Raw genomic sequence first — 13,559 nt, 5'->3', positions numbered from 1 at the left:
ATATGTGAACATTGAAGTTTTTGAAGCAAGAGAGTAACACAATCATTGATGAAGCAAATTGTTATAAAAATGTTGACATCATTTCCATTATTTATTCATCCTTCCATCTTCCTGTTCACAAACATTGTTACAAGGTAGCTTAATTATATCCCAGACCAAATTTCTATAAACATATCTCTCTACCACTTCTCAGTGTTTTATGAAATTATTCTGCTCATCATCTACCATCCTCTGTAAAATTTTACCAATCAATCTATATTTTACATGAGTGTTGCTATTGGATATGCCTCTTGTTTAGCAAGATCATGTCTCTATTGACTGAGGTAGCTTCTAAGCTCTTTTGGCAGTTGTTATAGCAATTGCTTTATTTATATAACAATCAATTTCCCATAGTAAATCATCTTAGATGTGTTGATGTCTTTCTCTTAATCTATTTTCCATTTTAATGTCAATAATTTAAATAGGCTATGTTGAAACTATTTTAACAACATGGAGGATCTTCTCATTTTTTTATTCTAACTTGATGTTGATTTTGAACTTGATAATCTGAAAGCCCAGAGATAGCTGATTCAGAAATGCCTCTCATCACTCAAGTTGTTTCTTGTCTGTTAAAAGATAATCAGTTTCATTTTCTGTGATGTTATTTGGTGCTCAATTATATCCTGTACACAAACTCTCCTTTTGAAGAAAATATTCTTAGGTATGACCATTCCATGTAGTGTATATGCCTTTGGCTTTCTTTATTTCTTGAACTGAGCCATACTTTTATCTATCATCCCATCTGCCCAACTTTAGATTGAAGTCACCAACTATTAAAGTGCATGTCAATTTAATTTCAAAGACTTTATTAGAATTTCTCAATATCCTTATTTCCTACAATAAACATCATATAAGCTAGTTTAGATTCATTCTTTGTACTTGAAGGCAAGATAACCAAGAAAACTCTGAAATTTTGTTACTTGTTTCTTTTAGATGCATGGTAAAACCAATTTTACCAGATTCTTTATTTTCTTATCCAAATATAACCTCTGAGTCATCCTTCCATTTGTCTTCTGGTTTCACTTATATCAAAGATATCAATACTGGTATGATTAATTTCTCTCAGTTGTAGATCTCATTGGTTATTGGATAAATGTTAGAGGTCCAACAGTTAATATTTATAGACAATCTAAAAACTGTGATTCTTAGCACTCTTTGTCCCCCTTCCAATCAGTTTGCCGTTGTCATTGCTGCACAAGACTAGATCCATTTTATGTTTTTCTTGGTTTCATAAATTTCCATTGCTAAATAATCCATTCAATAGTGAGTAAATTTTTAATGGATCTTGCCATACTGATCTAGACTGATCTTCAAAGAGTATATGATATGCTGGTGGAACCATTCATGAAGTATCATTATTGTTGCTATTATCTATAAAAAAAGAAGGCTGAATTTAGCCTTTAAGATACCTTCCAGTTCCAACAGTCTGTGTTCTAAGACCTTTCCCCCCTAACATTCTATGATTTGTATTATTTCTCTGGAACTAAGCATGAAGAATGCAGGCTGACAAAATGCCTCAAATTTTGGGGAAGTGACAGAAACCACAGAGCAGAGCCCCAAATTCTCTTAAGAATCAGGCCTTAGAAGAGAGTATTGGTAGAAATTATATATCAGAAAAACTCTGGATCCCAATATACCCTGTACCACAATGGGAGGAGTTGAGTTCCAATGCCCCAGATTCCTTCACCTTCACCTACATACTGGGTAGTATGAGTTGAATTTATAAGTTGAAAACTCTTTTCAACTGTCCTTTGCCCATTTACAAAAGGAGAGGTCATATAGGGACTAAACAAGCCTAAGTGTACCATTCCTAGAATTTCTAAGTTCAGAATTGCTCTGCATTTGGGGAGTTTGGTAGGGAGGGGAGATGATGCTATCTAGATCTAAATAAAGAGTAGGCACACAGCCTCAAGGGAGGTATTTTATTATCAGTCATTCAATAAATATTTACTAAGTGACCACTGGTGCCAGGCATTGTAGCTAAGTGCTGGGGATACAAAAAGAGACAAAAGACAACCCCTGTTCTCAATAAGCTTGTAACCTAATGGGGGAGATGACAACATGCAAACAAACATATAAAAAGTGAGCTAAATACAGGTTAAATAGGAATTAATTAAAAGAGGGAAGGTCTTAGAATTAAGAGGAGTTGAGAAAGTTTTCCTAAAGTTGGGACTTTAGTTGGGACTTAAAGGAAGCCTGGGAGGTCATTAGTTGGACCAGAAGAAAGAGAATGTTCCAAGAATGGGGGACAGCCAGAGAAAATGCTCAGACCAAGCAATGGAATGCCTTGTTTGTGGGACAGTCAAGAGGCCAGGGTCACTAGAAGAAAGAATACATGTTGGGGAATAAGGCATTAAGTAAAGTAAAAAGTTAAGAGAGAGCTAGGGTATGGAGGGCTTTGAATGCCAAACATAGCATTTTGTATTTTTCCTGGGGATGATAGGGATAGGGAGGATGGTCAGGGAAGGGGGTAGTCAGGGCAGGGGGTAACATGATCAAACCTTTAGAAAAATCATTTCAGAGGCTGAATTGAGGATGGATTGGAGTTGGGAGATACTTGAGGCAGAGACTGACCCACCATCAGGCTATTGCAATAATCCAGGCATGAGGTGATGAGGGTGACAGTGTCAGAGAAGAGAAGGAATGTTGCAAATTGAAATCAACAGATCTTGGCAACAGTTTAGAAGATCCAGGACTGCTTCTAGGTGGCAAGTCTGGGGATTTTGAAGAATGATATTGCCCTCTAGAGTAATAAGGAAGGTGGGAATGGGGGGAGGTTGGAGGTAAAGATCCTGAGTTCTGTTTTGGACATATTGAGTTTAAGATATCTACTGGAAGCAAGACCTTTTGGAGTCAGATGTATTCAGATCAAAGCATACTATCTTTCACATTAGTGTATTTATAGTTTTATTTGGGGGTGTTGGTTTTGTATGAGTGTGCTCCTACAACAATGACCAACATGGAAGTGTGATTTGCATGATAATAAAAAATAAAATTAAAAAAAAAAGATGTCTACTGGACATCCAATTCAAGGAGATGAGAGATTGGAGATCAGAAGAGAAGTGGGCAGGAAAGATCAATATGAGAAGCATCAACACAAAGATGGTAATTAAATACAGGAGAGCTAATGAGATCACCAAGTGAAGTAGTATGAAAGAAGAAGAGAAGAGGGCTAACACAGTACCCTGAAGGACATCTGTGGGAATTCCTGTGGGGAATTAATAGATTATGCCAGGATATGTAGAATTTCACCAGTAAGGAGACTCCAAGCTAACTTGATTTGGTGAATCTAGACACCACACTCTCTAGACCAGTGATGGCGAACCTTTGAGAGATGGAGTGCTGGGCCCTGACCCCCCCCCCAGACCTTATGTCATGCACCTTCCCCCCACCAAGTGCCAGGGGCATCCTGACCCCCATTACCCCACACAGGGGAAGAAGGGAGCATTCCCATTGGGCTGCTGGGCAGAGGGGTGGATGAAGTGAGGAATGTCCTCAGCAAGTATAGAGAGGGGGGGGGGGGCCCAGTGCTCCACTTCCCTGCAGCTCTGTTGCCTATGAGCTACCCATCTTACCCCTTGTGCCCTCCCATTGGGCTGCTGGACAGAGGGGTGGGGGATGTGAAAAATGTTGTTGGAGGAGGTGGAAAGAGGGAGGAGAACAGCTCCAACAAAGTCCCTCTGCCTTTCTAGTAAAGAAGGGGGGGAGGTGGCCGTGTGCCCACAAAGAGCACAGTGCATGTCATCTTTGGCAACCAAGCCATAGATTCTCCATCACTGCTCTAGACTGACAAGCCAGCATAGTTAACCTACAGAGGTATGAAGCTAGGAGATAAAGGTCCATTCATTGTCTGAGAACCACAAAGAGCTTGGTCTTTTTCCCCCAGCACCACAGAGGGTACCATAATCATCAGAATAAATTTGAGGAATGAAGAAAGGAAGGGACTTATTAAGTGTCTACTATGTCCCAGTTATTGTGCTAAGTGCTTTTACAAATATTTCATTTTATCTTCACAACAGCCCTGAGAGGTAGGTGCTATTATTATCTCCATTTTACAGATTATGAAACAGAGACAGACAGAGAGGCTGTCACACAGCTAGGTTCACCCAGAACCCAATTCTTACTATTGCAAAGCATCAAGCTGGTGGCTAGCAGCACCATACTGGTTTATGGACTACAAAGGGAGTGCAGTGTGGGAATAAGAGACAAAGTCCTATCTTCAAGAAAATTAATATCTTAAAGTCTACTAGATTGTGATCTTCACAAAATCAGGAACCATGTCTTATTTAATTTTTGTTGTCTCCTTCAAAGCCCAAGCCCATAGCCTTGCACTGCAACAGGTACTCAATAAGCATGAAGCCATAAAATATTAGAGCTGGCAGTCACCCCTAAAAATCATCTATCCCATCATTTCCCAAACCAGTTTGGCCACAAAACACTATTGCAGGGGTAGTGGGGTGGGGAGGACACAATCATAAGGAGAAATGGAGCTTAGAATATAGATGAAACCTGGGATGAAGGAGATTTGGGGAAATGTTTTAACAAAATAGAAAAAAATTAAGCTGATTTTCATGGTAAAAAAAAAAATCCTTCTGGTAATAAGTATTTTTGAGGCAAACTTAATTTTGTTAATATTTTTCAAAAGGAAAAATGTAACTAACACTGAAATTTTCTATGGAATCCTTATTCATGTCACTTAAAAAACAAGGGCTCCATAGAGCACAGTCTATGAAATAGATGCTCATATAGTCCAACCTACTCATTTTACAAATGAAGAAACTGAATACCAAAGAGGGAAAGTGTCTTGTGCTAGAGCTTGTTGGAGAAAAAAGATGCACATGAAATAGACAACAATACAATGCATTCCATGTTAAGGACTAAAATGAGGTACAGAGAAAGATGCTAAGATCCAGAAGTGAGAAGGGAATCAGTATGAATTGAGCCAGTTGGAGAGGGATCTTCTGAAGGAAATAAGACTGAAGCTGAACCTTGAGAGATATAAGTTGATAAAAATGGAGGCAGAGGAATAAACATGATATCGACAATGAGGTATGAGCCTGAGTCAGAACAAGAAGGACCCATGAACTTGTTATTTGAACCTGTTCCTATGAGGTCCCTAGTATTCACCTTTCCCAGTTCCTTAGTTTGGTAAATGCTTTGCAGGTTGGAGGGTCTATTCCTTCCCATCCAAATAGTGATTATACTGTCTAGAGATACTAGGCATGCACTAGTGGACTTATTAAAAACAGTTCAATTCATTTCAACAAACATTATTCATGATATAGCAGGGAAGGGGATTCAAGTTGGAGTCTGGAAACATGAAGTAAAATCCCAGGTTCTACAATGACTATATGTACCTGAAAGGAAAGTAATTTGACTTCTCTGAGATAGTTTCCTCATTTGCAAAATGGAGATAAGAGCACTTGCACTAAATTAAAAAAACTCTAAAGTAACACCTCACATCTATCAGATGGGCCAATATGACAATAAAGGAAAGTGATAAATGTTGGAGAGGATGTGGCACACTTGGGACACTAATGCATTGTTGGTGGAGTTGTGAACGGATCAAACCATTCTGGAGAACAATTTGATATTATGCCCCAAAGGGCTATAAAATAGTGCATACCCTTCGATCTAGTAATACCACTACTAGGTTTGTGTCCCTAAGAGATTTTTTAATGTGTGTAGCAGTCCTTTCTGTGGTGTCAAAGAACTAGAAATTAAAGGGATGTCAATCGACTGGGGAATGACTGAACAAATTTTAGTATATGTTAGTGACAGAATACTGTTGTGCTGTAAGAAATGATGAACAAGATGATTTCAGAAAGAGCTGGAAAGATCTTTATGAACTGATACAGAGTGAAATAAGCAGGACCAAGAGAAAATTGTACTTAGTGACAGCAATAATGTGGAATTATCAATTTTGAAGGACTTAGCTATTCTCAGAAAATGATGATCCAAGACAATTCTGAAGGATTTATGACAGAGAATGCTTTCCAACTCCAGAGAAAGAACTGTTGGTGTCAGAATGACTGTATAGATATAACCCAGATCAAATTGCTTACCATCTTCAGGAAGGGGGAGAGAAGGGAGAGAAAGGAGGGAGACAATTTGGATCATATAACTTCAGAAAACTTATATGGAAAATTGTTATTATATGTAATTGGTATATAGAATATCTTTACAAAAATAAATTTAAAAAAGAATCCTTGCATTACCTACATCACAGGGGTGATATGGGAGCATCTTGTAAACCTTTCAATGGATATATGACATTATCAAATGCCTTCTCTATGCCAAGACACTATACTTATGAATTCCTGGTGTGGTCAGTTCCTACACCCCCTGGACACCATTACCCATGCCCCACCTATAATAATCATAGCCTGTATTCTTATAGAGCTTTTTTTTTTTTAAATAACAGTTTCTAAAATTTGGGAAGTATGGCAAGTATTGTTCACTCTCATTTTGCTTAAGCCCAGAAAGATTTGCCCAAAATCAAACTTGTCCAAGATCAAGCTGCACCTTTAATAAGAACCCCATGAGGTAGAGTGTATCTATTTTAAAGCCGCTGATAGAGGTTAAATTCCTAGTCCAAATCCACTCAGCTAATTAATGGTCAGGCTAGGATGTTAACTCACATCTCCTGACCCCAAGGCCATTGTTTTTTATACCAAACTGCTTCTTACCTACAGTAACAAGTTGACAAAGGATATGATTTCAGAATTCCTGGGAACTTCTTTGTTACTTCTTCCTCCTCCCTTCCAAAACTGTCAGAATACTGTAAACACTATTGGTCTTTGTATCAAATATTTTTGCTAAATTGTTATTCTTTGTCACAAGCACAGGTTCAATCTGGAGGGAGTGCAGATGGAAAAAAACATATGTGTGTATATATACATATATGTGTATCATGGAAAGATAAAAAGCATCAATAAGACATATTTAGAAATAATGGTTATAGTCTAGATGTTGGATCACTCTCTCTGAGATTATCAGTTTCCTGACAGCAAGGACTCCCATCTTTTTTTTTTTACTTTTGTATCCCTAGTGCCCAAAGTAAATATTTAATAAATGTGTCTAATTAATTTGAGAATCTACTGACTGGTGGTGGAAATTTCAATAAAGGCTTTCATTTCATAGTAAGGTATTGTGCTACATCTTCAAATGGAAAGGAATACACTGGCTTGAAATCATACAAAAATCCAAATGACTATTATCAAGTACTTTCCTAAAAGAGATAGAGAGAAGCTCAAAGGAGCTCCCTGGACACATGCAAAGAATAGAAGTTTGTTCAGAAAAAGATGAGAAAAGGAACAGGTGAGATTGTAGACTAAATAACATATCATATAGCAAAAGACTGAGGCCCAAATTCTCCTACCTTGGATGACTAAGAATCAAAGGCACCATTCCCGAAATCAATGTTTCCTCCATGTGTCTAAATTTCCATAGATATATCTCCAAGACCTTTTTCCATTTTAAGAGGAAGGGGGAGGAGGGAACCACTTTTGATCAGACCTAACTACTCACTTTCCCGCCCCCCCCCAGATACCCAAGTTTGTTGACATCTGGGGGGGGAGGGCAACTTCATCCTACCTATTCCTCCTCCCCTTCATCCCTTCTGACTCCTTCTAGATCATGAGAGGGGTGTCAATAGATTATGATGTTTAACCTAGGATTATGACTTCATGGGAGACAGAGGGACAGAAGGAGGGGGATTCAATTTAACTATAAAATCCAACAAATATTTATTAAGTACACACTATAGGCAAGGCCCTCTGCATCTAGAGGATTGCAGAAATGAATGACCTTGATTGATGAAATGAAAAAGGTTAAGCCTTTCAAGTCTTTTAAGAATCTAACACCCTAATGAAAAGAAAAGGCATGTGCACAAAAAATGATGATACAAGACAGAATTTGCTAGGTGCAGAGCAGAATTTCAAATTGCAATGAAAAAATTGAGGAAGAAAGGATCTCTTAAAGCTATGGAATTAATAGATGACTATATGGAGAAGGCAGAAATTCAGTTGGGCCTTGAAGAAAAGAAGTCCTACAAAAAGAATTGGAGGAGAGAGAAAAGGACATCATGGAAAGATCTGTTCCAAAATTCTTAAATCCAGGGAATTCAATTATTTTGTTTGGTGGCATGAAAAGAGAACAACCTAGGCAAAGTTCTCCAATATCACAACCTCCACCAAACTCTTGCTTGCAAGTCAATTTTGAATATCAATAAGGAGCTTTATGGAGGTTAAAAGATGTTCCATAAGTCAGCATTATCAAAGTCCTTCGCAATCTTGCTAAGTGGATTCTCTTGAGTGATTTGAAGGGGACGAGACTAGTGGCCTAAGAATGAGAGAGGAGTGAAAGGCATCTCAAACCATAAATGAGAGATGACCTTAAGGGGCATCATGAGAGGACAGATTTTTAAAATGCTTGACTGGATATATGAGGACCATTCCACCCCCCTTCCTTTGCAGAGGTTGGAGGTCTACAGATATAGAACACTGCATCTATTTTCAGACTTTTGATTGGTTTTGTTTATTTTTCTCTTCCTCATTTTTTTTGTAAAACATTATTTGTGATATAGGATGGCTCTATGGGAGGAAGAGAAATACCACAAGAAATTCTGGTGTCATATCACCAAAGATATCAGTTAAAATGTATCAAAACATCAATAACGCTATTTTTTAAAATTCAAGAATGTACCATTATCCACTTTATTTCCTTAATGAGATTTTTATTGTATATGTGATATGTGTCTTCTATTACAACAAGAGCATGATGGAAATATGTATTACATGAAAGTACCAGTTTCAAATCTGATCTCATACAATAACTGTGTGACCCTGGACAAGTCATTTAACCCCTCTGTTTTAGTTTTCTCAATTGTAAAAATGGAGATAATAGGGAGCAACTAGGTGACTCAGTGGATTGAGAGACAGGCCTGGAGACAAGAGGCCTGGGTTCAACTCTGACTTCAATTACTTCCTAGTTGTGTGACCCTTGGTAAGTCACTTAATCCCCTTTGCCTAGCCCTTACCATTCTTCTACCTTGGTACGATGTACAACATTGATTTCAAGATTGAAGGTAAAAGGTTTTGTTTTTTGTTTTTTGTTTTTTTAATGGAGATAATATTAGCACCTACCTCAGTAGTTGTGAGGACCAAAATAAGATAATATTTATAAAAGAGTTTAGTACAATGCCTGGCACATAATAAGCAATATATAAATGCTAGAAATTATTACTTTTATTACTATTAAACTGTAGAGCTATAGCTGCCTTTCCCTATGGAGAAGCACTTCTATCTTAGCTGAATATCAGCAGATTGTGGGAGAAAATAATAACTGCCCAGTACCCTTCCATGTGTATTCCATGTTTCCAGTTCATGAATATTCCTTCTGTGGGTCCCCTCCTCTCCTGTTGGCATGGTAGAATATATCCCTGTATGCATGAGGGACATTCCATGTCAATTATTTTAGCTTGCTATTAGAATAAATATCTAATCACTGTTTGGTTGGTTTAGTAGAGCAAGCACAGAATGGGAGCTCTCTGGTTTTGAGAAGATGTTGACTCACAAAAATTCCTCAAGTCTAGCCTTTAGCTTTTGGAGCTATATGGGGTGGGAATTGGAGAAACTGACAGGTATAGCATATACAAAAATATAATAAATTCATAGTAAATAAATTCTATTAATAAGCTATTCACAAATAAATCCTTAAAATAAATTACCAAACAAAGCAAGAGGTCGGCACCCAAAATTTTTATGTATGAGTGTATATTTCAAAAGATCTCGATTTCACGAAGTAATCAGGCACGTTTTCTTCAGGCACATTTATGTGTATACAAAAACATACAAACTGAATACATATGTGTAGCATCAGCTAGGTAGCACAGTAGATAGAGTGCCAGGCTTGGAATTAGGAAGAACTGGGTTCAAATGTGACTTCAGATGCTTCCTAGTTGTGTGACCCTGGGCAAGTCACTTAACCCCCATTGACTAACCCTTTTGACTATTCTGAATTAGAACTGACACTAAACAGAAGTTTAGGATTTTTAAAAAATTGTGCATGTGTGGACATGTGTGTGTGCTTGTATTATGTATGCAATTTGTAGTTTTACGAGAAGAAGAAAATCTACTCTAACTTTGGTCTTCTCTAGAAGTCTCAAAATTGTTAACTGCTGTCAGTGCTTTGCCTTCCAAGGGATCCTCTCAGGACATCCATCTGAAGACAGTTCTCTGGTCCTAATGACCGACTGATGTTTCTATCTAACATTTTATTTGAGACTGTATTTATCCACAATTTAATTTCATAATTTTTCCTCACATAAATGTTCTTTTCTGTCTCTTTCAAGAACCAAACCATTCACATATGAAAGACATGGGACTTAACCCTCATCCTGCCTAGTTTCTGGCTTGGCCACAAACTCACTAGCTCAGGCTTGAGCTAGGGTGACATTGGGCAAGTTATTCTACATCTCCTAATTAGGCCTCAGGGCAAGAGGGGTGGGGTTCTTTGTAAAATGAGAGAGTTGGTATCCCTGTGCATATAAAACTCTTTACAGGACATTTATTCCTTGAATATTGAACTGAGGCCATTATAATTACAGTAATAGCTCACATTTCTTATTCTTAAAGATTTACAAAACCCTTTGCTCGTAACAGCCCAAGGAGACAAGCAATTACAAATAGTCTCATTTTGCAGAGGAGGAAACTATGGTTCCCTGACGTTTAATGATTTCCTCATGGAATCTAGAAAAGGAAACTCTTTCACCAGGAAGTTCTATGGACCTAAAGGAGACATAACACCAACACTCTCCTACAATAAGATCTCAGGGGAGGCTTCAATGGAATCTCCAATAGAATAAACACCATAGCAACCCATCCATAGACTAGAAGAGTACAGTGTATCACAGAAAATTGGTGTTTAAGGAGTAGACTCAACAGAAATGAGACTCCTTATAAGTGAGGAATTCCTGAAAAGGCAATTAGTTGTTATTGTTACCTGATAGTCAGGAAACCTGGGTTCTAGTCTCTGCTCCTATTAGTCATTAATTCAATTCCCCCTTTCCGTGATTCAGTTTCCTCTTCTGTAAAATTAGGGGGTTAAATCAAGTTATTTCTAAAGTCCTTTCCCATTCTAAAATTCTATATGTTTAAGCTGGAACAGATAATAAGCATCATATCTAATCTATTGATGGGGAAACTGAGGATCAAAGAAGTTAAACAGTAGCTTTGCAATCACAGCACTGAAGCAGGAACCCTGATATCCAGAAACCCTAATCCAGAGCACTACCCATGTGGGTCATTAAATTATTAACTCCTTGAAGGCAGAAATTGTTTTTTATCTCTTTTTATATCCCCATTGTTTAGCACAGTACCTGATACAGAGAAGGCACTTAACAGATGTTGCTTGAGGGGTGGCTAAGTGGATAGAGATCCAGGCTGGAGTTGGGAAGACCTGGATTTAAATCTGGCCTCCAACACTTCCTAGCTGACCCAAGGCAAGTCACTGAACTCCAACTGCCTAGCTCTTAATGCTCTTCTACCTTGGAACCCATACTTATTATTGAGTCTAAGTCAAAAAGTAAGGTTTCTTAAAAAGGTTTCCCCGCTCAGGGCAGTCACAGTGCCAGAAATTCTCATCATTCATCATTTATCACAAATCTGAAATTTTCTTAGTCAGAAAAGATGTGGATGTCATTGAGTTCAGCCCCTACCTGAATAAGAATCCTTTCTTCAGCCTTTCTGATGAATGGTCATCCAGTTGATGAGGGGGAACAGGCTTAGATGACTGTAGCAGTTTCCTTTACCAACCAAAAAGGAAACCCCTGGGAGATCAGCTTGTGTTTCCAAGTGTGAAAAGAAGTGCTGTTGGTCGAGAGACTGCCCACAGAAGCAGAAGTCCCCAGGCCCTGTCCTAGTTGTGGACAGAATGGCCACTAGAAAAGGAGATTGAGCCACAAACCAACTCTCAACCTTCCAGTCTCCTCAGGACTTGGAGTGATAGGATCCAGAGTTTGAGTTGGCTTCTTCCCTCTCTATCACCATGGCCAAACCCAGGGTTGCAATAAATGTGACAGATAAATGTATCATCTTTCTTACAGATATAGCACACATTCTGTGCCACCTCAGATCTCAAGTCCCACTAGCATCACATAGTTGGAATCAGAGGGCACCAGAGGAGGTATTTAGAAACCCACCCACTCTCCTACCAGTTTGAGGATCTCCTATTCCAGCATAACTTTTTTGGTAATTCCTTCCTGACCAGCCTCCCTACTATGAAGAGACACTATGCTAAAAATGGAGATACATTCCAGCCTTGTTGAAGGCTCCTCCTGTGCTAGTACCTTCACACTCTTAAATGAGCCTTTAAGCAAATGCCCCCTTCCCCATCATTCCCACCTCTGTATGGGAAGAGGTCAATCCCCAAGTCAGGAATGTCCCTGGAAGGGCAATCCATGCAGTCCCTGCAATTGTTCTCCTGAAAGATCCTAGCAAGTTTCTACATAGGCAGCAAAACTATATCAGCCCAGAGGTGAGGGCAAGACTACAACCTTTGATAGACAAGTTTCTTCAACATGGTCTTCTGATATCCACCCACTCTCCCTGTAACATGTCCATCCTCCCCACTAAAAAAAGAAAAAAAAAACAAATACAAATACAAAAAACCAAGTAGGAATTATTGGATGGTCCAGATTTTAAGGGCTATCAGTGAGGTCATAATCCCTATCTACCCTACTATCCCTAACCTCTACACTATACTAATCCAGATCCCTAGGGACACAGCTTGGTTTTTAACCTTAGACCTCAAAGATGCCCCTTTTTGTGTCTTCTTTTACACATGAACTCAGTTCATTTTTGCTTTTGAGCAAGCATCACCAGCAGACTACCTCCCACAACAATGCATTTGGCCAAACCTCTCTCAAGGATTTAGGGACAGCCACCCCACTCATTGTGGTGGGGAGGCCCATCATCTATTTGGCAACAACCATAGTAAAAACCTTAGGGACCTACACCCCAACAACAGTATGGCCACCCAATACACACATGGCATACTTAACTGTAGTCCTGACTTTAAGTCCTCACACACAGATACTATCAGTACAGTAAATTTTCTGATAGAAAGGAGATACAAAGTCTCAGTAAAAAAGGTCCAGGTTTCCCAACGAAGGTCCAATACATAAGCCATGAACTAACTCCCACCTCCTAACATATGAAAGAAAGAAGGCTATTCTGTCTATCCCTAGTCCAGTGACAAAGAAACAACTTAGGGCCTTCCTAAGTATGGCAGGCTTCGGCAGAATTTGGATTCCTAACTTTGGCATAATTGCCAAGCCACTGTATGAAGCAGGTACAGGTTAGCCTCTGCACTGGAGACCCAATCAGCAAACAGACTATCTTCAAGGCCAAGCTCACATTTACCCCAATACTGGCTTTACCCAACTTAGATACACATTTCTCTCTGTTAATGAGAGAAGTGGACATACTTTGGGGGGTCCCTTATTCAGATCTTGGGAC

General features: G+C 38.8%; 1 protein-coding gene across 3 annotated transcripts in view; it reads right to left on the bottom strand.

The window, feature by feature from the left end:
• PDPK1 (3-phosphoinositide dependent protein kinase 1) overlaps positions 1-12,646 on the bottom strand; it is a 137,577-nt gene extending 124,931 nt beyond the window's left edge. The window contains exons 1-2 of one of the 3 annotated variants that reach the window (XM_056805775.1): positions 7,421-7,678; positions 6,729-6,894 (exon numbers count right to left, since the gene is read on the bottom strand). The gene's annotated coding sequence lies outside the window, so the exon portion shown is untranslated. Of the gene's footprint in view, positions 1-6,728; positions 6,895-7,420; positions 7,679-11,758 lie in introns of those variants that run through there. The other 2 variants (XM_056805774.1, XM_056805773.1) reach the window with 2 other exon arrangements.
• Positions 12,647-13,559: the final 913 nt, after the last annotated feature.

Source organism: Monodelphis domestica, chromosome 7, assembly GCF_027887165.1.
Source record: "Monodelphis domestica isolate mMonDom1 chromosome 7, mMonDom1.pri, whole genome shotgun sequence".
Lineage (NCBI taxonomy): Eukaryota > Metazoa > Chordata > Mammalia > Didelphimorphia > Didelphidae > Monodelphis > Monodelphis domestica.
This window is presented reverse-complemented; position numbering and strand designations above follow the sequence as displayed.